Source organism: Quercus suber, unplaced genomic scaffold (genome assembly GCF_002906115.3).
Source record: "Quercus suber isolate HL8 unplaced genomic scaffold, Cork oak 2.0 scaffold_163, whole genome shotgun sequence".
NCBI lineage: Eukaryota > Viridiplantae > Streptophyta > Magnoliopsida > Fagales > Fagaceae > Quercus > Quercus suber.
The window spans coordinates 824,242-849,410 of record NW_027069624.1 but is presented as its reverse complement, the minus strand read 5'-3'; the positions used below and the strand labels follow the sequence as shown (position 1 = coordinate 849,410).

Genomic DNA, 25,169 nt, shown 5'->3' with positions numbered 1-25,169 from the left:
GTCATGCCTGACACATTAGTGATGGATAACAATAAAATATACAATGGGCACAAATAATAAATATTTCAACTTAGCATAATTATATGTGTATCTTAAGTACTACATGGGTAAAAAACCAAGAATAAGATTTAAGCCATATAAGCATTATTCTCAAGAGTCTCTCAATTGATCTATAAGGTTTAGGGGTGTAGCTGCAAATACTTTGAGTAAATCTGAATAGATTACTAATAACAATAGACACGCACGTGCACACTCGGCACATGGCCTAGGTAGATCTTCTTCTCCATGCTCCTCCTTTTAAGACAACTTTCGATGGGGCAAGCCACCCTAATCTCTAAAAGATGAGATCTAGTGTTTTGTTTAATGTTAGGACTGGAGAGGGGACCTAGCCTTATATTATATATATTAAATATCCACCCATTATAAATCAGGCATAAAACCCTACACCCTATCTCACATCAGACTATGGTATAAGCCCAATAAAACAGGGTGTACCAAGGCCCAATACTGAATTTGACCACAACATATTAACGGGCCTTCCAAGTATATTAACTGAGTCACATCCAACTCATTTTTTGAATCCAAAAGTCCAATTAATGGAAGCCCAAGTCTAACAAGTAGATGATATCTTGTAGTTAGATTTGGACACTTCAGATGAATTTAGTATTTACAATATTTTTTTTTTCTTGAGATAAGACGAATTTACAAGAAATAAATAAAAATAATAATAATAATAAATAATAGCTCTAGAAATGGTGCTTTGATCAGTAGTAAGGGTACAAATTACAATCATGAAAATCTAATATATATGCATGTAAAAAAGTAAGAAATGGATCATACATTGCAAACTTCTTTTTTTTTTTTTGGATTAATGCAAACTAATTTCAATAGACCACACATAACCATCATGTATCTCAAAAGTAAGGTAATGGAAAAATACTAATTCAATTATTGAATCAATATTTTAACAAATTCCTAGTTAAGTTACGGCCATGCTTTAAGGTTGCGCAAGTTTGATGTAAGCTAGTTCAAAATAGCAATATAGTTTTGCTGGGAGAGGGGTGTACTTCTATAAGTTGCACATCGTAGAGGAGAAGAAAAAATTATTCTGTAATTTTCATCCTTGCTTTCTTCCTCTTTCTTTTCCATACGCCAGTCTTCATACCCAAATTAGAGAGCTCTCTGACCAACCCTTTGTTTTCTACTTCATTTGAGGTGCTAAGTTCTCACTGAATTCAGTGAATTTTTTTATAGTCTATTGATCATCTTATTATATGACTTGATGTTCTCATCTTGCAATAGAAACTTATCCCCTAAAGGCAAAGCCCGTAACGTGGTTTTGTATTATTGGTTTTACGTACAGATCCAAATATAATGAAAAATTTTCAAGGTGACCGAGGTGCAATAAAATTGTTCTTGCTGGTGCCAACATAATGTGTCCTGGTCTTACGTCTCTTGGTGGTGCTTTGGATGATTCACAATATTCATAAAGCAGCATTTGAAAGAAACCATTCATGCAAAGACCACTATAATCATAACTTATTTATTTCTTTAATTGACAATATTTTTTTCATCGTATACAAGATTTAATGTATAAAACCACTAACAAACGGAATTCCCAGACTTGGCAGCCATTGGGTACCATTAATAAAATTTTTAACAGTAAAGTATTTAATTTCTTTGGAGTTTTTGGCAATATGATACCCAGGCCATCTAACCCTTCCTGTTATGTTGGCTCCTGGGCCACGATTAGCATACTCCACATAATGCAAAGTGGATAAGCTTTTCTTATTACCTTTTGGAAGCCACCCTTTAGGGTCAATCAATTTGTCAAGGAAACATTCCATGACAATAGTCTGTGAATAACTAAACCACGGCCTACCTAGAAATGTTTTGATTTGTGGGTAAGGTTGAAGGTCTTTGTCAGCCTTAATGGAGCAATTGTGTAGCACTATTCCTGTATTTACCACTTTTCTACGACCTTGGGCTGTGATTACATTCTCGGCGTCTTCCGTACGCTTCCTCGCATAAATGTCACAGTTTTGTAAGACAACTTGTGAATCCCCAAATATGAAATCTACTGTGCCATAAATTTCACATTCTCTGAAGAAATGCGTACCATGCGCTGCCCATAAGGTATCTTGATATCCTTGTATGGAGCATTGGTAAATCGCAATTCGGTCACCTGCTACTCTCAGGGCCACAGCTTGGCCACCATCAGGCCCAGCATTGTTCACAAATCCAATACTTCTAACAAAAACATCATCGGCACTGATATCTAAATGAAGAAATATAAACAAAATAATCAATATGTGGCAATAGATGAAAGAAAAAAAAAAAGAAAAAAAAATTACATAATTGATATTTACAACATGTCAACAAATTAAAAAAAAAAAATTTACATAATTGATATTTACAATGTTGCATGCAAAGATAATTAAATCAAATAAAAAATTGAAGACTTATATGAGAAAATAGAGCATTACCTACTGTAGCCGATCTTGAAATTGCATAACCTTGTTTCGCACTTTTGTTAAATTGAACAATAGTTTTCTCCATGCCTTCTCCAATTAAAACTAAATTGGACTTATCTTTACCTATGTAGACCGTTTCAAAATATATCCCTTGTTTGATTAAAATAACATATGGATTGTGACGACCTATTGGAATTTTTGATATAGCTTCGTTAATAGTGCTGAAGTTGCCACTGCCATCAATGGCAACAGTAACATTGGGCTTGCAAGAGTCAATATTTACACAAGAAAAGAATAGAGTTAAAATGAAAGCAAGTATAAAAATATGTATTTCCATGGGAAAAAGGTAGAAGAAAAGAAGCGAGGATGGCTCTATTTATAAAAGTTGAGATTTTTTTTTTCTTTCTTTCTTTTGTCTTTGTATACAAAGAATGAGTGCCAAGGATGGCTCTATTAATAAGATAAGCTCTCTCTCTCTCTCTCTCTCTCTCTCTCTCTCTCTCTAGGGTTTTAACTCCCGAAATAAAATTTGTAGGCTCTACCACTACGCAATTACTAAAAACATTGCAATTACCGATTCAAGCAAATCGACATGGTTTTGAACATCAACCTTACGAAAAAAAATCTACTTATTAATTATTTAAAGACAACATGATATTAATATCATTAAATTGTCAAAAAAGTTTTTAACCAGATTAATTCATATTTTGCAAAACAACAAAAATATTGGTTTTGGGCATGCCGTGTAAGAAGAATTTCAAAATTCTTCTTACACGGCATGCCCGAAACCAATATTTTATCCCGCATGCCCAAAAATTCTTCTTATACGGCATGCCCAAAAATCAGCCTAAGATAAAGTAATGAAAGCAATTTTATTCCAAGAAAGAAGTGATTTGAACAAAAAAGCATCATTTTAATTATCTTAATAAATAAATAAATAAATAGATAAACATTTATTTGATGTGAAACCTGGCTTATCATCAGTCTTAGGTCTTCCTGACTTGGGCATGCTATATAAGAAGAATTTTGGGTTTATTTGAATTTTTGGTAAATCAGCCTTAGATAAAGTAATGAAAGCAATTCTATCACAAAAAAGAAGTAATTTAAACAAAAAGGCACCGTTTTATTTATCTTAATAAATAAATAAATAAATAAATAAACATTTATTTGATGTGAAATCCGGCTTATCATCACTCTTAGGCCTCCCTGACTTGGGCATGTCGTATAAGGTTTAATTTTTTATACCCATAAACGATACGGTTTGAAATGAAGTTCTCCTTAAATATAATTAGATTCTCAAATCAACTTACTTAATTTTGAGCACAAGTCTACTGGTGATATCAAAGACTTAAGGTTTAAATCTGTTATAACTAGCCTAAATTTAATGTACTATGACTTATTAAAATTTAGTGTACTATAACTTACTTGTAATGAGAGTAAAGTAATTCTAATCTTATTTGTGTGTAACTAGAATAACAACATGATTGATATGATTGATATATGCATTCATTGTAATACGTAATTAAAGATAGTAAAATTGTAGTTGCTAAAGTGCTTTTTAGCTATTTACGTTGGCCATCAAGTTCGTAAAATTGTAGTTGCTAAAGTGCTTTTTAGCTATTTACGTTGGCCATCAAGTTCAATAAATTTGAACGCTCCTCCACTTTCTTTTTCCCTATTTTTTCTTCTCTCACTCTTAATCACAATATAAATTTTAGCCTCAGTTTGTTTTGAAGTAAGATATTTTTAAATATAAAAAATTTTAAATTTCAATAAAATATTTTCAAGTATTTAAAATGACATGTAAAATTTTTCAAGCAAATCACCAACTTCCAATACCGGTTTTTGGAACGACAGATCCAACCACTGAACTGTCAATACTAGTCGCCAACCAAAGGTCTGACCAGACTATTGGAATTGTGGCTTCAATGACCAAGCTATCAGCATTGGTTGCTGGAGCTGCCGGTCACTAGAACAGTGGCTCTGGCCACAAGACTACCAACGCCAATTGCCCACCCCATTAGACGAGTGACCTAGTATCAAGATGGGAAAGGGAAGCCACTATGTATTTTTGTAAAACGATTTAGCATATTTTTAAAGGAAAAAAACTCGTATAACTTTTTATAAAGGATTTTTTGGTCAATACAAAATATTTTACAAGTTTAACCACTATTTTAATGCAAACAAACACCTAAAAATGTTACTTTAAAACAAACAGCATTAATATGCTATCATAATTCTGTCCTAATTAACATGGTATTGGCATTAATTAGGGGCAGGCTTCTATCCAGTTGCCCAATGGCTGTTAATACGCACATTCCTCATAATGATCTTATCCTCAGTTGATGCCTTCTAAATCCAGCAGTGACGCTACCCTCAGTCGATGTCTTCCCAAAAATGGTGCTTCCCTCCGTTAGTTATTGGTGTCATCATCCTCTGACTATTGTTCTTCGATAATTACTACCGCAATTGCCATCTGTCTCACATATGTCATAGATATAGCCATCCTCCAGCCGTAGTATTCGTCCTCTGGTCACCTTGAGTTATAGAGGATGTTAGTGATATCAAGACCACATGAGGTGTTATAACTAGCGTAAATGTAATGTACTATGATCTACTCGTAGTGTTAATAAATTAATTCTAAACATACTTGTATACAAGTAAAGTAACCTCATGTTTACGTTATGGTTGGTCTAGGATTAGTTTGTCTATATACTCCTAATGGGTTCATTATAACACAGCTCAAGACAATAAAAATATGACTACTCAATGGCTTTTTGTTGTAAATGTAAACCATCAAGCCGAAAAATGTTACTTTACTTCGAACTTCTACTTCCCATTCTTCCCATCTCTCTGACTCTCTTAGTCAAACTTCAATTCTAATAAAATAATTAAGCATGTAAATAATGGATCATGCTTAGGAATTCCACGATATGTGAATATATGATACGAAAAGGAAAGATTAATTAATATCACCTTCTTATCTTTGGGAGCATAGATGAGAAAAAGAGTTACAAAGATGAGCTGTAAAACGATACCAATGCTATTGACTGTCTCAAGACGCAATCCACCAGGCTTGAGATGCCCATATAGAATGTCCACCAACATGCATTCAATAGCGTGGCTATATATGGAATGCCATTGTAATTTTCAGTTCAATTCTTCTTCATCACCGAGCAAAATGTCTTTCTATAAGAAAGGAAAAGATAGCAAAAGAAATAACTTAATTTTATGTTACCCAAGATTCACGCTTAAAAGATAAACGCTTGGCACAAAGACAACTTCTAAGACTGCATGATTTCAAGTCATTCTACTTTCTACGTTTGCAAAAACCTTTTGATACCAATAAACATCTTGAAATTTTTTGCCCTTTTTTTTTTGGAACTTTGGCAATGTGTAATGACAACTGACACTTTGTTGATCTCAAGCTAAAAAAGTGGTGTTTCTCCAAACTGTTCCCCATCCAACACTAAAGTTTCTTTTTATATTAAGGATTTATTTGGATACAACTTATTTTTGTTGAAACTGAAAACTGAAAATATTGTAACAAAGTAATTTTTAAATGTGTGAATAGTATCTTGGGCCCATTTTTAATATTTTTAAATGTGTGAACAGTGCATGTGAACAGTATTTTTTGTCCCCTGCACAGTAAATTCATGTGATGTTACTATTCAAGCGCTAAAAAAAGAGAAAAAGAAAAAAAAAGGAGTGTTTGAAAATGCAAACGTGGATTTGGAAACGCTGTATCCAAACCCACACTAATTGTGAGTTTGGATACACGTTTGGCACGTCTACGTCTGCGTTTCAGCCTTTTTTTTTTTTTTTTTTTTTTTTTTCACGCGTTTTTTGCTTTTTGAGACAAAAACACTGTTGATCACTATTCACATACTGTTCATGCACTATTTACGCACTGTTCACAAGACTCACAACCACTTTTTTCAGAAAAAGAATATTAAAAATGGGTTTCATGATACTATTCACACATTTAAAAATTATTTTACTATAGTGTTTTCAGTTTTCAGTTTCAGCAAAAATAAGTTGTATCCAAACGGATTCTAAATCTCCTCAACTGTCATATCAAGAAATATATCCTAAAAGTGGTAATTGATTGTATATTATCTCCAAGAGTGCTAATACATTCACAATGACCAGCATGTAACACTAACATGTAGTATTTAATATCACTGTTGTACTTAATCGGAATTTTCAGCCATGAAACCTTTGATAATTTGTATCACTCTCTCTGCCACTTTTGAAAAAGGGATGGTCCGTGAAGAAACCATGTTGCTTTCCTTCAAACTCTACGTACTCAATTTTCTTTCTCAACTCTTTCAACCTTCATGCATAGTCCTCAACCCTATCGTTCAAAATTTCATCGCTGCCTACCACCACCAACATTGGATTCAGGTTCACTTCTGCTAGCTTTGGACTAGATGGACCAAATGGATTCATCAAGGGGTGGTCTTTAGCAGTTTAGCGCCTCCATTTGGAAGAGAACCTCCAAAACCTGTTGTCAATAGGATCAAAAATAGCAATATTACTTTGTGCCCGAAAATAAGTTATGAAAATAAGCAGACTAAGTTTTTCTCCCAAACTAATATTAGATTAGATGAATTTCCTCCAACTTTTAACGTGGCCATTCTATTAACCACCCACTTGTACTTTAATCTTATTATCCTTATATCATTTAAATAAGTTGCATTATTGTTAAATAGGTCTAATATCTTAAATTGCACATAATTCATTATTATACAATAAATAATGTGTTGAAGAAACTTTTATCCAAATTAATTTAAAAAAAAAAAAAAATTGTGTCAAATATAAACCATAATGATAGTGGATTGAGAACAGGTCTCACCGATTTCTGTTACTCTTGCAAAAGGTATGTGTTATAATTCGATTATTCAACTAATGATAGATCATGTCACAGCATTAATAGTTATTTTTTGTCCTCTCACAACTAGTCACCACTTGTTCTCTGTATGATAGTGGACTAATGTGCTTTATATGAAATTGTAATACATGCAGGATAGCACCTTATTGCGTTTGCTTAATGCTTGGAGGATCTTGCGTCAATAACAATCACATTGATACATATATAGCCAAATAATAATAATAATAATAATAACAACAAATAAAGATTACATTGATTGTTTATACAATCCCCCTGGCCTGTAATGGTTTCCACCTATTCGACCAACGAGAAAATTAAAAACTAGGTACTTTTTCTTAATTAATTTTATCCACTAGTTGAAAAATGGAAACCGAAAAGATTGGTGTGACCATTAGTTTATAATCAGTTGTCAGGGACAATGTAAAAGGAGAAAGTTTTTCATATCACTTGAGTTGGCTGTATTACGTATGTTCTTTTTCATCGTTAATTTAACAACAATCTCAGATGCTTCCAAGGAATTTGATTAGTACTAGCTTGGTAAAGAAGAAGCACTTAATCCAAATGCCGCACACGGTTTTGGAGTAGATCGTGATTAAAATACTTAATGTTTGACACATGGATGGAAAAAATGATGTTTTTAGAGGAAAAAGAAATTAAAAAAAAAAAAAAAAAAGAATTTGTAAAACCCCACTTCTCACACCTAACAAAAATTTGATTGCTTTTTATTATTTTATAAATATTGTGGAGGGTAAAAGCCCAGACATACCTATTGGGCTGGGGGCCCCATCTTGAGGAGTACTGTATATCCGAAGAGTAATAACAGGTCGGGGTAGAATTCATCTGAACGCAACCAACCCAGAAATGTAAGAAGAGTAGCGTCCGAAGAAGTCACCTTTTGTCCGAAGAGGTTATACTCCTCGGACGCAAATAGTCCTGACCCAGCCAACGAATAAAAGGTCCAAATGGACTCTCTGGCAATCCCAACGACAAAGATAAGCTCTGGACATGGCTGGGGATGATTAGAACTAGAAAATATCTCAAGGAAAAGCTGCCACCACCGCATTAAATGCACTGCAGCTGCTTTTCTGGCCGCATTAATGTGGAGAAGACCCCTGAATAGTGTAATCTCAGCTACTACCACTCACGGAGGGATAAAGAGAATACCTGATGGGACATGCACTCAAGTGGATGCTTAGATGAAGAACAAGTGGACGATAAAGATGATGGGAAAGGATGCTATATAAGCAAAAGAGGTCTCTGATAAGAGGGATCGGAAAAAAGGTGGAGAGAAGAATTAGATAATTTTACTGTAGCTCCAAGAGTTGTAATCATCTTTCATTCAATAACATACCTCTTGGGACAGACATTTGCCAGGGAAGATGAGCATGATCTTGTATCAATGAATCCTTAAACATTATAATCAATCACTGTTTAATTCGCATCCAGCCTAACTCTTTCGCCCACTCTCTACAAATTCATTGTCTTGGGTTCACTAGGCTCGTAACCCATCCTTCTTAGGCTTGGGCTGCCAAATTGGACCCCACAATTGGCACCGTCTTTGGGGAGAGCTTGTGCAGGGGTGAAAACAACAGTTGAGGATGACCGAACGAGGCCAACGACAGGCAGAGTCTAGGGCATCCCAGCATGCAGACCCTTTCCTTAATTTGGAGCAGAGACAGGATCGTGAGGGCAGTGCACACATCGTGCACACTGGGCAAAGCCAGTCACGTGATGGGAGTTATGTATCCCATGCACAGAAGAATCGGGATTTGCAGCTGGAAGTTGAAAAGTTAAAAAGAGAGTTGCATCATGCAAAATGGAAATGGGTTCCTTCATATTACGATGAGGAGTCCGACGACCAACAGGATCCCACTTACCAACAAAGATCGCGAACGCCAGTCAGTGAGTCCTTTTCCTACTAGGAGGAGCGTCGTCATAAGAAGCAACCTCCGAGCCCATCACGTGGAGGTGTAGGGAACGATGCCATGAGCAAGGCCTTGAACCAAATCTCTAGGTTGCCCTTCATACGTAGGATTGAAGAAGCGAGACTCCCCCGGCGTTTTAACCAGCTTGCGTTCACCATCTACAATGGTAAAACGGATCCAGTAGAACATGTCAGTCATTTTAATCAATGAATGGCAGTCTACTCCAGGAATAAAGCTTTGATGTGCAAGGTCTTCCCCTCTAGTCTCGGACCGGTTGCGATGAGGTGGTTTGACAGCATGAAGGAAAAATCCATCAGCTCCTTCAAAGAGCTCACTCAAGCCTTTGGTTCACGTTTTGTCACCTGCCGAAGAGTGTCCAGGCCCTTGTCCTCTCTGTTATCCTTTAGCATGCAAGAGGGTGAGACTCTGAAGGCGTATTCGGATAGGTATTGGGAGATGTTTAACGATATGAAGGGCAACTTTGATACGATGGCCCTTGACACGTTCAAGCTCAACCTCCCCACTAACCACGGCTTAAGGACATCTTTGTCTGGCAAGCCAGTCACTAGCATGCGTTAGCTGATGGACCGCATCGAAAAGTATAAAAGAGTTGAAGAAGATTAGCAACAGGAGAAGGGCAAGGAAAAGGTTATCCCCTAAGAAAGAAGGGATTTCAAGTCGGATCGATTCAGCGGCAGTAAACTGCGGAGGGATTTTTCTGCGACGGGATCAATAAACCCTTAAACAGTCAACAATGTATTCAAAGAGCCAGTACACCAAGTTCTGGAAAAGATTAAGGGCGAACCATTCTTCCGATGGCCAAATAAGATGGTGGGAAACCCCGAAAGGCACAATCATAATCTCTTCTGCCAATATCATCACGACCATGGACATACCACGGAGGATTGCAGGAGCCTGTGGGACCACCTGGACCAACTGGTCCGGGATGGTAGATTAAAACACTTCCTGCACCACTCTAGTGGTTGAGAAAGTCAGACAAGCACAGAATCCCGAAGAAACGATCCATCCGCCTCCGTTATAAACTATTAATGTCATCTTCGCCACACCAGGAAGAACAAGATCCTTGCCCTCAAAGGTGATGTCAGTTGCCCGTTCATCCACAACGGATGCCTGCCATGATCTGAAGAGAGCTAAGGTGGCAACTCAACTAGTTATAGGGTTCTCGGATGAGGATAAGATGGGGACCATCCAACCCCATGACGATGCCTTAGTAATTACCCTCAGAATTGGGGGATACGACATGAAGAGGGTGATGGTGGACCAAGGCAGTGCCATGGAGATAATGTACCCCGATCTTTACAAGGGGCTGGACCTAAAACCTCAGGACTTAACGCCATACAACTCTCCCCTCGTGAGTTTCAAAGGAAGAGTTGTCACCCCGAAAGGCCAGATACGCCTACCTGTACAAATCGGTTCTGAAGTGGTGGAGGTGGATTTCGTAGTTGTGGATGTGTATTCGCCTTATACGGCAATCGTAGCCAGACCTTGGCTTCATGCACTAAGGGCTGTTTCCTCTACTCTGCATCAGAGAGTCAAATACCTATCCGAAGGACAAGTTTATGAGATCCGAGAGGATCAGTTCATAGCCCGCCGGTGCTTAGTGGTTGCCATTTTACATGAACCCGAAGTCGAGTCCTCGTCCAGGGCCGAGAAGGGTTTATAGCAATTAAAGTCTCGGGAATTGCCTACTGAGAATCCAGAAGAAGGAGCTAGGTGTGAGGATCTAACAAAAGTCACCATCGGAGACAACCCAGAAAAATTCTTTCAAGTCGGATCCGAGCTGCCTCTTCCAAAAAGGGAAGAGTTTGTAGAATTCCTCAAGAAAAACCTTGACTTCTTTGCCTGGGATGCCTATGAAGCCCCAGGGGTCGACCTGGAATTCATTTGTCATCATCTGAGAGTCAACCCACTAGTAACCCCTAAGAAGCAGCCTCCTCGGCGCCCATCCAAGGAACACGCTGAGGCAGTAAGGGAAGAAGTAGCGAAGCTCAAACAAGCTGGAGCTATTAAGGAAGTTTTCTACCCCGAGTGGCTAGCGAATACAGTGGTAGTGAAGAAAAGAATGGAAAATGGCGAGTGTGCGTGGACTTCATCGATTTAAACAAGGCTTGCCCTAAAGATCCATTTCCTATGCCAAAGATCGATCAGCTAGTGGATGCCACTGTCGGCCATCCTTGGATAAGCTTCCTAGATGCCTTCCAAGGCTACCACCAGATACCCTTGGCCCTGGACGACTAAGAAAAGACCGCTTTCGTCACCCCTATTGGTAATTACTACTATAAGGTAATGTCATTTGGCCTAAAAAAAGCGGGATCTACCTATCAGAGGATGATGATGAGGATGTTTGAGCCGCAGGTCGGTAGAAACATTGAGATTTACATTGACGACATGGTGGTGAAAAGCAAGATTGTTGCTGAGTATGTAAAAGACCTTGAAAGTACCTTTGAAGTCCTCAGGGAGTACAAGTTGCACCTAAATGCTTCCAAGTGCTCATTTGGCATGGGGTCTGGCAAGTTTTTAGGATACATGGTGACCCATAGGGGTATTGAGGTTAACCCCGACCAGATAAAGGCAATCAACGATTTACGAGCTCCTCGAAATCCCAAAGAAGTCTAAAAACTGACTGGAATGACTACTGCCTTGAACCGATTTATCTCCCAGTCGGTAGACAGGTGCCGGCCCTTCTTCTCTTTGCTCAACAAGTGGAAGGGATTCGAGTGGACTGAAGAATGTGCTGTGGCCTTTCAGCAACTCAAAGACTATCTAGCTCGGCCACCAATTATGTCCAGCCCTGAGCCGGATGAAGTCTTGTTTGCTTACATTACCGCTCCCTGTGCTGTGAGCTTGGTACTGATCCGAGCAGACTACGGTGTACAAAGACCAGTCTATTACGTAAGTAAATCACTGCATGAAGCTGAGATCCGTTACCTGCCACTAGAAAAGGCCATCCTAGCAATAGTACTTGGTACACGAAAACTACCTCACTATTTCCAGGCCCATACGGTCATCGTCCTCACTCAACTCCCACTCAAGGCTATACTCCGAAGCGCTAACTACACCGGGCGGATTGCTAAGTGGGGTACAATCCTAGGGGCTTTCGACATTAAGTACATGCCCCGCACATCAGTCAAAGGCCAAATCCTTGCGGATTTAGTGGCCGAGTTCACAGAGCCTCATTTAGAGGAAGCGATACCAATGTCAGATATGGATGAAAAATTGGTTGGCATGATCTCTCAACAAAGTCCCTCTCATTGGGAAATGTACGTGGATGGCGTAGCAAATCAAAAGGGTTCTGGTGTAGGACTAGTATTAATATCTCCAGAGAAGATAGTTATTGAAAAATCGCTAAGACTGAACTTCACCGCCACAAACAACAAAGCCGAATACAAAGCCCTGCTTACAGGAATGGCCATGGTTCAGAGAATGGGAGGAAAATTGTTGGAAGCGTTCTCGGACTTGAGACTGGTTGTAGGTCGAGTGCAAGGTGAATTCAAAGCGAAAGATGAGAGAATGCAGTGATACCTGAGCCGAGTTAAGCGCTTGCGGTCGGGGTTTGGCTTCTTCAATTTGCTGCACATCCCCAGAAATGGTAATGCACATGCTGATTCCCTATCCACACTTGCCACCTCCTCGGCGTAAAGTCTACCAAGAGTCATCCTCGTCGAGGACCTGCAGGAGCCTACGGAAGCAGGGACAGAGGCAGTGCAGGTTCACCAGATCAGGGCCGAGCCTAGTTGGATGGATCCTATCATTAACTTCTTGCAGTATGATATTTTTCCCAAAGAAAAAGGGGAGGCTGATAAAGTCCGAAGGAAAGCAACAAGGTTCTGGCTATCTGAGGATCAGAGATTGTACAAACGATCCTACACAGGACCATACCTACTATGCATCTATCCTGAAGTCGCTAAATTGCTACTGGAAGAGCTGCATGAAGGGATTTGTGGGAGTAACACTGGGGGTAGATCTTTGGCTCATCGAGCCATTACAAAAGGTTATTAGTGGCCGAACATGCAAAAAGAAGCCCAGGAATATGTGAAGAAGTGCGATCAATGTCAACGATTTGCGCTGAATATAGACCAGCCAGGTGGGACCCTCAACCCACTATCCAGCCCGTGGCCATTCGCTCAATGGGGCTTGGATATCGTGAGGCCATTCCCCAAGGCCGCGGGAAACAAGAAATACCTACTGGTCGGCACTGACTACTTCACCTAATGGGTCGAAGCGGAAGCTCTTGCCAACATTTGAGATGTAGACGTACAAAAGTTCATGTGGAAGAACATCATCACTCGTTTCGGGATTCCTCATACTCTCATCTCGGACAATGGTCTACAGTTCGATAGCAAAGTGTTCAGGAGTTATTGTAGTGAATTGGGAATCACGAACAAATATTCCACCCCAGCTTATCCCTAGGGTAATGGCCAAGCAGAAGCCGTCAACAAGGTTATTGTAAACGGCCTAAAGAAGAGATTGGACGACACAAAGGGCAAATGGGTAGAAGAATTGCTGCATGTACTTTGGGCCTACAGAACTACACCTCGTAGATCTACCGGGGAAACCCCTTTCTCAATGACCTATGGGGCTGAAGCTGTAATACCTTTGGAGAATGGGTTCCCGACTTCGAGAACCACTTCGTTCAATCTGATCGACAACAATGAGCAGCTAGAGAAGAGTTTGGACCTAGTTGAGGAAAAAAGGGAAAATGCGATGGTTCGTCTGGCACATTATCAACAAAAGCTCAAGCAGGGCTACGACACCAACGTAAGGCCAAGGCCTTTGGAACTTGGTGATTTAGTACTGAGGAAAGTTGTTGGCATTACAAAGAACCCAGCTTGGGAAAAATTAGGGCCTAATTGGGAAGGGCCATATCATATTACTTCAGGGGCTGGCATAGGGGCGTATTTCCTTGAAGATCTAGATAGCCATGTGATACCTTGCCCTTGGAATGTAAACAACCTCAAAAGGTACTATTATTAATCGGGCCTTTCCTTTAATCAGCATGCCGACTCGTCATTTGAAGCGCATTTTTCTTTTAAGTGTTTAAACTTAAACTCATTCATGCCTGTAGTCCTCGGACCAGATGATTTAGATTAGTTAACACTCCATTGCAATTTTTTTTAAGTGTTTAAACTTAAACTCATTCATGCCTGTAGTCCTCGGACTAAATGATTTGGGTTAGTTAACACTCCGTTACAATTTTCTAAGTGTTTAAACTTAAACCCATTCATGCCTGTATTCCTCAGACCAGATGATTTGGGTTAGTTAACACTCCGTTACAATTTCTCTAAGTGTTTAAACTTAAACTCATTCATGCATGTAGTCCTCGGACTAGATGATTTGGGTTAGTTAACACTCCGTTACAATTCCTCTAAGTGTTTAAACTTAAACTCATTCATGCCTGTAGTCCTCAGACCAGATGATTTGGGTTAGTTAACACTCCGTTACAATTTCTCTATGTGTTTAAACTTAAACTCATTCATGCATGTAGTCCTCAGACCAGATGATTTGGGTTAGTTAACACTCCGTTACAATTTCTCTGAGTGTTTAAACTTAAACCCATTCATGCCTGTAGTTCTCAGACCAGATGATTTGGGTTAGTTAACACTCTGTTACAATTTTTCTAAGTGTTTAAACTTAAACCCATTCATACCTATAGTCCTCGGACCAGATGATTTGGGTTAGTTAACATTCTGTTACAATTTTTCTAAGTGTTTAAACTTAAACTCATTCATGCCTGTAGTCCTCGGATCAGATGATTTGGGTTAGTTAACACTCTGTTACAATTTCTAAAGGTATAAACTTAAACTCATTCGTGGCTTGTTGGTAAGCCTTATACTAGCTGTTCTTCTTAGTACCAATTTTAACTACTTACGTCATCTACATGATATGATAGATGAGTTTAGCTATATTGTTACCTCAATTAAGAGGGACAGTCATTTGCAACAATAACAAGTCATAAGAAATATAACGGAGACACAAGAAATAAATGCAAAAACGTTTCATTAATTAAAGAGAAGAAAAGTTTACAAAATCTTTGCATAACAAAAGAAAATATCATAAGTACAAAATAGAAACCCCTAAATTTCTAGGCCTTCTTTTGAGAGACCGAGGGATCAGTAGCTTGGTCCTTGGATTCTGGGAGGGTCTTCTTTTTCTTTGCCAAAACTTTGCCCTTGTCCTGGGGAGCCTCAACAGGCTTGTTCGGATCATCGGGCCGACCAAATTCTTTGGAAACCTCGAGGCTGGTTGGTGGGAGTTGGCCGATTAGGGACTTCTCCGAAGCCTCAGGAAGCTGTGTAGGAAGAGGGGGATCAGACCCTGGGAGCTCTCGAATTTCAGGATCATAATATACACTCCCAAGTAACCTTAGGTCAGAATCAAGGGGGACTCCAGCAGCATCCAGCGCCTTTTGCCAAGTTATGTCGCAGTAGTCTCGACCAACTGAGGCAAATTGCTCTGTAAGCTGGGTCCCAGTCTCATCCACCCCCAGCTGGTAAGCTGCCTTCCTCTCGACCTCAACTGCCTCCTAGGCCAGTTGAGCATTCTACTCGGCTACTCGGGCGCTTTCATTGGCCTTTTGAAGTTCGGCCTTGAGACCATTTACCAGCTCCCTCTCAGTTGCCAGGTTGATCACAGCCATGTGCAACCTTTTTCGCTAATCTTCGACCTGAGCCTCAGTGTTTTTGAGTCCAGCGTCGAGGCTGTTCCTCTGGTTAGTCATCTCTTTTAACTGCTCAGAGAGCAGAGAGTAATTCTCCTTAAGGCTACCCAGAGATCTTTCTGCCTCTGATTGAGATTGGGCAGTAACCTGGGCTTCAAGGTGGGCTTTCTTGTCCCACTCCTCGGCCACATATATCTACTGGGTAACCTGCATGATAAGAGTTTTCAACGTAGAGTAAAAACAGGAGGTAAAATAAATAAAAAATACTTGAACTAAGAGGATCATTTCACTCAACATGGCAATATCCCTCTTGAGGGACAGGAAGAGCTTGTACTAGTTGAAGCGCTGATACGAATCCATGTCCTTTGGGAGAAGAAAAGGCTGCTCCAGAGCCTCGGTAACAACGCCTGCCCTCACCCCATCGTAGTTTCTAAGGGAGGTGTCCCAGGGGATAGGGGAACCATCTAACTCCAACCTAGGGGACCAGGTGCGGGGCCCTCGACCACATGGACATCTTCTCGGCTCTCAGTAGAAGAGGCCCTTTTGTCCCGGTGACCTTTCGTCACCTTTTGTTGCTTAGCTCCTTTTGGAGGGGCCACCTCCCTCTCCTCAATGTCAATGATAGGTCTCTTCTTTTTCGAATTTGGCACTTGCTTGGTGCCAAGATCTAGAGGAATCTGAGGGGGTGGCGGTGAAAGGTTCGTAGCTGGTTGGGACGTTCCAATCCCTTTAGTCTTTGCCTTTTTGCCCCTAGTTTTCATCAGACTTTTCAAGTCCACCATATCGTCATCTGAAGAGTCTTCGGGAAGGGCAGTTATCAAGACAGGATGGACATTGGACTGCCTATCGCCTTCTTCCTCGGCGTCCGAGAGCTCTATCACTCGTTCCCCTCCTGAAGCTTCTGCCCCGAACGCAAATTTATCTATCTGCTCCTCTAGCGACAAGATAGAGGAACCAACCCTCTCGCCTACTGCCGCCGGTTCAAGGGGAATTTGCTGGATCGGCTGGGTGAGCAAGAGTACACCTTAGGGGTTTAGATGGGGAACAGGCGTGAGGTCGTATGGTGCCAAGAAACCTTTTCGGGCAACGTCTATGCGGTTCAGACGATAATCCCCCTGCGTTATCGCATTGCCGATCGGTTGATAGTCCTTCGGTTTTACTGTATACCCAAGGATAAGCGGAACCGATCTAAGCTGCCCGTCCTCGCTTACGAAAATCTCCGATCTTAGTGGGTAGTTGAGGGCGGCAGTATTCGTAAGGGTCAGCCGAAGAGTAACCTGGTCTCTATCTGTTAAAAATCAGAGCAGAATTTAGTCAGAGATTCGAAAATAGTAGTACAAAGAGAATTAAAAATTACTACAAGCCGAAGACCCTAAGCCTACTGTTAGTGAACCTAAGTCTAGCATGTCCCACCTGGCTCTCCTGGCGTGGTTGGACAGTGATGACCGTCGTGCCATGTGCCCGAGACGATCACATGGTCGTCTTTCATCCCCTTGTTGGATTTAGGAAGACAGGAGACAAGCCTAACAATATCGGACCGGGATTTTAAATAATATCCTACCCCTTGTTGGCTTTGACACTCGTACATGTATACCACATCCAGCCAGGTAAGCCCCAATCCTAGGTGACGGTCAAGATCCTCAACTGCCCCTAAGATCTTAAACATGTTGGCGCACACTGGTCGGGACTAAGCCTATGGTTTCGAAAGTAGTTAGTGGTGATGGGGCCCATGGGGATGGTCATCCCCCCTTCTAAGAAAGCAATAACGGGGATTACAACTTTGCCTGTTCTTCGATCCGTTAGTGTTTTCTCTAAAGGACAATACCTCACACCCACATTTGGGGGTATGCGATAGGTGGCCTTAAATTCCTCCAACTGGGCAGGGCTGTCCACTAGATATTAGAGTTTGCCCATCCCGACTAAACGGAAAGATGGAAGCACTGAGCGTGGCGAGCGGGAATGATTGTTCAAAAGTCGAGGTAACTGGCTGAAGAGAAAATTGAAGGATCGAAAAGATGAAAACTTACAGGAACTGAACTGAAGAGTGATCTTTGAACTCGTACAAGGATCCTCAAAGGCTCTGGAAAAGACTGGGATCGATGACTGAAAGAGCGTGGTGAAGTTGTGTACTTGTTCTTGCTGGGAACTCTGGTAGTTTGCAAAGTGAAGAAGAGGCGCCTTCTCCTGAGATTTTATACGGGGTCAAATGAAGAGGCAAGAGTTATTTTGCTCAAATCCCGGGGAAGAACCATGCCCGTTGGATCAACAACCCACCGTTGGATACAAAAGACAAGGTGCTGCCTGAAGTAATTAATGCAGGGCCTTGGAAATACGAAAACAAACACTGGCAATAATGAAGCGCTTCTACCTAGGCCTACACGCGTGCCAGTTTAAATATTTGTCTCTCCTCAAATTTCTCATCTCGTGACAAGTCAAAATCCCACCTTTTCTCTTCGGATGCGAGGGAAAAATTAGGATTTTGAGGGGCTATTGTGGGGGGTAAAAGCCCAAACATACCTATTGGGCTGGGGGCCCCGTCTTGAGTACTGTACGTTCGAAGAGTAATAGTAGGCCGGGGTAGAATTCATCTGAACCCAGCCAACCCAGAAGTGTAGGAAGAATAGCGTCCGAAGAAGTCACCTTTTGTCCGAAGAGGTTATATTCCTCGGACGCAAATAGTCCTGACCCAGCCAATGAATAAAAGGTCTGAATGGACTCTCTGGCAATCCCAACGACAAAGATAAGCTCTGGGCATGGCTGGAGATGATTAGAACGAGAAAATATCTCAAGGAAAAGCTGCCACCACCGCATTAAATGCACTGCAGCTGCTTTTCTGGCCGCATTAATGTGGAAAAGACCCCTGAACAGTGTAATCTCAGCTACTACCACTCACAGAAAGATAAAAAGAATACCTGATGGGACATGCACTCAAGTGGATGCTTAGATGAAGAACAAATGGACGATGAAGATGATGGGAAAGGGTGTTATATAAGCAGAAGAGGTCTCTGATAAGAGGGATCGGAAAAAAGGTGGAGAGAAGAATTAAATAATTTTACTGTAGATCCAAGAGTTGTAATCATCTTTCATTTAATAACATACCTCTTCGGATAGACATTTGTCAAGGAAGATGAGCATGATCTTGTGTCAATGAATCCTTAAACATTATAATCAATCACTGTTTAATTCGCATCCAGCCCAGCTCTTTCGCCCACTTTTTACAAATTCATTGTCTTAAGTTCATTGGGCTCGTAACCCTTCCTTCTTGGGCTTGGACTGCCAAATTAGACCCCACAAATATAAATAAAAATCCCATGAAGATTTTTTAAATCATTGAATTGTACGTAATTTTTCTTACAATACAAATGAGACCAACATTTAATATATTCATTGTTACCTATGAGTCTATGATAATAACATTATGTTAACTAGCATGTGCGGTTATATTTAAAAATAATTACTACTAGTAGATACATATCAAACATCCATACCTAGCTAATTTTAATATTATTATTTTCATTTTTGAATTTTTGCCAATTCATAAAAAGAAAATCTTGTAAAGATATCATTTACTAAAGAATAAAAATTACTTATTCCTTTTTTCTTTTCTTTTTTTGAGAAGAAAAATTACTTATTCTTGATTGCTCTAATTTAGTAAGAAAAAAGAATTTAGTTTTTTAATTTATTTATGTGGGGTTAGGATTTGTGGCACAAGCCCAAAACAATAGATTTGTAAAGCGTGGATGATAGAGCTAGGTTGGTTATGAAATTAACAACGGTTGATTACAACCTCTAAGTATAAACTAGCATAAAAATATAAGTAAAGATGAAATTAATTGAAGTCCGAAGAGGCTTATGATAAATCGAATAGTGATTACAATTCTTAGAGCTATATCCTAGCCTTTCTTTCTTCCTCCTCCTTTTATCAAGAGCTCGTCTTCTTTATATAGCATCCTTCCCCTTCATCCCTATCGTCTACTTGTTCTTCATCTGTGTACCTACTTGAGTATATGTCATGTTATGTCATGTATCTTCTTTAACTTTTTGTGAGTGACGATAGCTGATGTTACATTGTTCAGGAGACTTCTCCACATAAATGCGGCCAAAAAAGTTGCTGCAGTGCATTTAATACGGTGGTAGCAGCTTTTCCTTTAGATATTTTTTTGTTCTTATTGTCTCAAAGCATATCCAGAGCTTATCTTTATCACTGGAGTTGCTAAGAAGATCATTCGGACTTTCCACACGTTTGATTGATCAAGACTATTTATATCCGAGGAGTAAGACCTCTTTGGACCAATGGTGACCTCTTCGGATCATACTCCTCCTTCGTTTCTAGGTATCTTTCTTCCAGATAGACTCCATATCAATCGAGTCCTTCTCTTCGGACACACAGTAATCCTCAAATAGGGCCCTAGGCCCACTACGTAAGGTTAGACTTTTTCCCCCCACAATTTATATTAGCTTTTACTTTTTGAACATGATTGTTTTATTGAAATAAAATGAATCTAGTTAATTTTATTTCATTTTTTATACATAAGTTATGGAATTTTTAGTTAATATGATATTATATTGAAATTAAAGACAGCTTTTTTACTTTTTCATGTAAAATAATGTCGTTCACTTAATACACACTCTGTTAACCATATGTCAAGGACAAGTCTCATATAAAGTAGTTAGAAGCCATGCATCATATAAATATGTCATGTTAATTAGATTATCTCACAATCTTACTTTATAATCAAGCAACAACAAACAAAAACAAAAATATAAAAATCAAGTGCCATAATTTCAAAAAAAAGTTATATGTGGATTTTATAATTTATTAAACTAATATGTAGTTCAGTTATTTTCAGAAAAATGTGCGAAGTGTTTCTTGTTGGAAGATCAGTCATTGATTTTCTGATAGCTTATGTTGTACATAGCATATTGGCAATATTGAATACTAGCTCCATGCCTGTTATACACGTCCAAATTCCAAAATACTTCACGTGGCCTCTCTTCCTCGGACCTAGTCTTCACACTCCCACCAAAAAAATGGAGCCAAGAGCACATGACCTTTCACTTGAACTGGCTCCAATAAAGGCAACTCTAGAAATTTTGTTTAGGGAGGTCATTAAAAAATTTAAATAAAAAAATTAATAAAAAGAGAACTTGAATATATCGAGTTATTAACAAAATAAATAAATAAATAAATAAAGTTTTACAATTTCCTTCTACAAGTTTTCAAATTTTGAATTGTTACATGATAGTTCATTATAAGTATTTATTGTCATTGTGGGTAGATATGACTATTTAACTTTGTTAAATTTGTCTAACATTTTTATTTTTATTTTATGCAACTGTTATAATTTATTTATCTTTTTTTTTTTATAAAAATATTTTAAACTAAATAAACAAACTTAACTCATTGGCTTTGTATTAATTATTGACACACACAATCACACTCATTCATAAATATATAATACACTACATATCTACTTAACCAATCAAATACTTGAACAATCATTAACTTTACAATTTTTTTCTTAAATTTTTCTGACTTTATAACAAAAAATTATTATAACATGATAATAATACACACACATGCAATAAACCCTCTCGGTTTCTGAATTACTAAATTATATAAAGTTATATTATATTTAGGGTCCTATTAACAGATGCTCTTAGGAAAATTATTATATTTCCAATGAAAGTGATGTCAAAATATTTCTCTTATATTTATATTGTACACACAAACTTCCACACACATCATTATTTACCCAAATAACATTATAAGAAAAAGTAATATATACAATCAATATTTGGCACACTTACGCACATATAATATAACTTTTTAATAAAAAATGACCCTTACAATTACAAACACTTACTCTTTTTTTTTTTTTTTTTTGCTGAATACAAACACTTACTCTTATTCTTAGAGTTGGAAATACTTGTAATAATAGTGTATAAAATTTAAGTCAAGGCGTGTAAAAATAATATTTTTAAGGAAAAATTAAAATATTAAATTAACAAAAAATTATATATATATATATATATTAAAAAAAAAAATAAAAAAAAAAAAAAAAAAAAAAAAAAAAAAAAAAAAAAGAAAAGGTCAGGGGGTTGATTTGAACCCCCCTTGATCAAAGTGTAGCGCCTTTAATTCGACCAAACCCACACCAAGCCTAAGTGCTACATGGTGAGCCACATTCCCACCAAAAGAATCACCCATTACAAAAACCCTATCAAAGTCCACAACCCCATCACCCAACCACGTATCACATGCAATGTCGCCATGCATGGCTAGGGTTTGTAACCATTTTAGAGAACTCATTGCATCATCTATGGCTGCCGGAAGCCTATGCTCCGGCACAAGCCTATAGTCCGGTGCAACTACGAGGACTCCAAGCCCGGATGCAAGGCGGTGACATATGTTGTGAAAGTTGGGAAAAGTACGTGACCCGAAGCAGAAACCACCAGCATGAATGTAGTATAAGACATGAAGCTTGGTGAGTGAAGCCAATGTGGGCTTGCAAAGGCGTAGGTGAAGATTGTGGTGCTTTTTAAACACGTAGTCTTTCCAAAGAACGGAGCCATCATCAATGACAGGGATGTTAAAGTTTATGTAGATTGAGCGTGAAATAGAGCCACCACTGTAGAGCTTCAAGAGACCAAAGCAATCTTCAACTACATGAGGAAGAGAACCCGTCTCTCAAATCTCAATAGCTCTATTTTTTTTTTCTATTTTTTTTAATAAGAATACTATAATTTTCATTAAGAAGAAGATAAAAATAATATATCCTGAACCAATGAAAGTATACTAAAATTTTCTTCTATCCAAGCTACATAGGTAGCAATCCCTTTGATATATTGAGTCAAAATATGTGTTGGTTTACCTTGGCAATTCACATAACATAGCTGAACCTTTCTAAATTCCCATAGTTTTGTTGAATTCCCATTATAATGTTGGCCACAGTGGCTGGGGGTCGCTGATATCATTAATAGCATAAAATACAATCCTCGAGTCACACTCAAAAATTGCATCCCGAATGCCCACATCCCAAGCGAATTGAACACCATCTTCCATGGCCTTTGCTTCCGCTTCTAGAGGGCCAAATGGACAATGAAAATTTTTGCTAAGCGCCGCCTCCAACCTGCCTTCAGAATCTCGAATGACTGCCCCCATTCCTGAGGATTCGAGAGATGAAAAAACAGCTCCGTCAACATTTATCTTATACCATGTCGGCTTTGGGGGAACCCACTGAATTGGTCTATCCTCTAAAGTTGTTGGTATCTTGAGATTGGCTGCTTGAAATTCATCCACCAGATATCTTGCTTTACATAGAATAACCGGGCCAGGTTGTCTAGGTTTACCGTGCCTAGTCTAGTTTCTATTGAACCACATACCCCATGCAATGGTAATGAACAAACAGACCACCTCATCACTGAAATGCTGGACAAACATAACATGCCACAATAAGTCTTTGAAATCTTGAAAGTGTGCTCCCCGAGTATCAAAAGGAATGCCCGAAAGCTTCCCAAATCTCATTAACCTTATCACAGTCCCAGAAAAAATGCCCACTAGATTCAGCTGCTACTCCACAGGCCTCACAAGTCGGATCATCAAGGACTCTTCGGTGACCAGGGTTAGCTTTTGTGGGTAAAATATTTTTTGCTTGCCCTCCATGCAAAAGATTTGACTTTGTTTGGCACATTTAGACCCCAGATAACCTTCCAAAACTTGCGATCAGCCTGGTCATTTCAAGTCTCACTCTGGTCCAAATTGGGCGAGAGAGACTGAGCCAATTTATAAGCACTGCGGACGGTGAACCTGCCCTTTGGATCATAAACCCATATTACACGATCCTTTGGTAATCGCAGGCTGATGGGAATGCTAAGGATGGCTAAAGCATCTATCGGATTAAAATAGTATTGGATTAAGTCCGACTTCCATATTCCAAGTTGTGGGTCAATTAGTGAACTAACTCTAGCATCTATTGGAATTCCATGGGGAATGCTTGTTATTCGAAAGGTAGATGGCTGTGACAACCACTTATCATGTACTATACTAATAGCCGATCCATCCCCCACTTGCCATCTATGTCCATGTTGAACAATACTCTTTGCACTCATTATGATTCTCCATGCAAAAGACGGCTTATTCCCTATTTCGGCATTGAGGAAGTCACTGTTGGGGAAATACTTAGCTTTGAGTACCCTGTGGACCAGTGACTTTGTATTTGTTTGGAGTCTCCAACTTTGTTTTGCTAGTAAAGCCAAATTAAACGTCTTGAGGTCTCTAAAACCCAAATCCCCCTTATCCTTAGGCAAGCACATCTTTTCCCAACTCAACCATGCCATTTTATTTTTGTTGTTCGACTGACCCCACCAGCATTTCTAGACCATACATGTCATCTCCTCACACAATGCATTTGGCAATTTAAATACACTCATAGTATATGTTGGAATTGCTTGTGCCACTGACTTAATAAGAATTTCCTTTCCTACATTCGACAAAAGCTTCTCCTTCCAACTAGAGATGGGAGGCCTAAGTATTTTTCATGTTCGCGAATTATCTCGGCCCCAAACCAGGTCTTGATGTCTTCCTGCGTATCTTGCAGTGTGTTTCGACTAAAAAGGAGTGCCGTTTCCAATCAATAGCTCTATTAATTTCTTTCTTAATAACATAATTGATAACTTTTGTGGTTTGGCTAAGGAGCTATATATAAAAGAAAAGGGTGAATTGAAAGGGATATATTCATAAACTACGTACACTTAAATTAATGTGTTTATTAATCTTTTGGTGGAAAAGCGTGATTGTGGCTATTAATTGGACCTAAAATCTATATTTTAGGCACCGGGTAATGGTCATGGTCCAACATGGAGAATTCATATTTGAACTATTAACAGCTAAAATTTTATTGTCATTGATTTCAATATTCTTTGAGCTTGACTTGACAGAGTCCTTGTATCATATTCATGCATGTTTCCAGAAACATACCTTAAAAGTGGTTGGGCTATAAGATTCATTTGATTTTATTTCATGAAAAACGGACCTTGGAAAGGTTGGTAAAAAATTTTGGTCTTCAGAAAAACAGTGCTAGCTACTTCGTCTTCTTCCCATTGTCCCATGTCTTTTGTTTGTCAATGTGGTTGTGAAGTCTCTATTCATATCTTCTGATTAATATCGATATTAATATTCTAAGATCAAAATGGGA

At 39.0% G+C, this 25,169-nt stretch overlaps 1 pseudogene; it reads right to left on the bottom strand.

The window, feature by feature from the left end:
• Positions 1-6,667: 6,667 nt before the first annotated feature.
• On the bottom strand, positions 6,668-23,137 carry LOC112016223 (carboxylesterase 15-like; annotated as a pseudogene).
• Between the last annotated feature and the right edge of the window lie 2,032 nt (positions 23,138-25,169).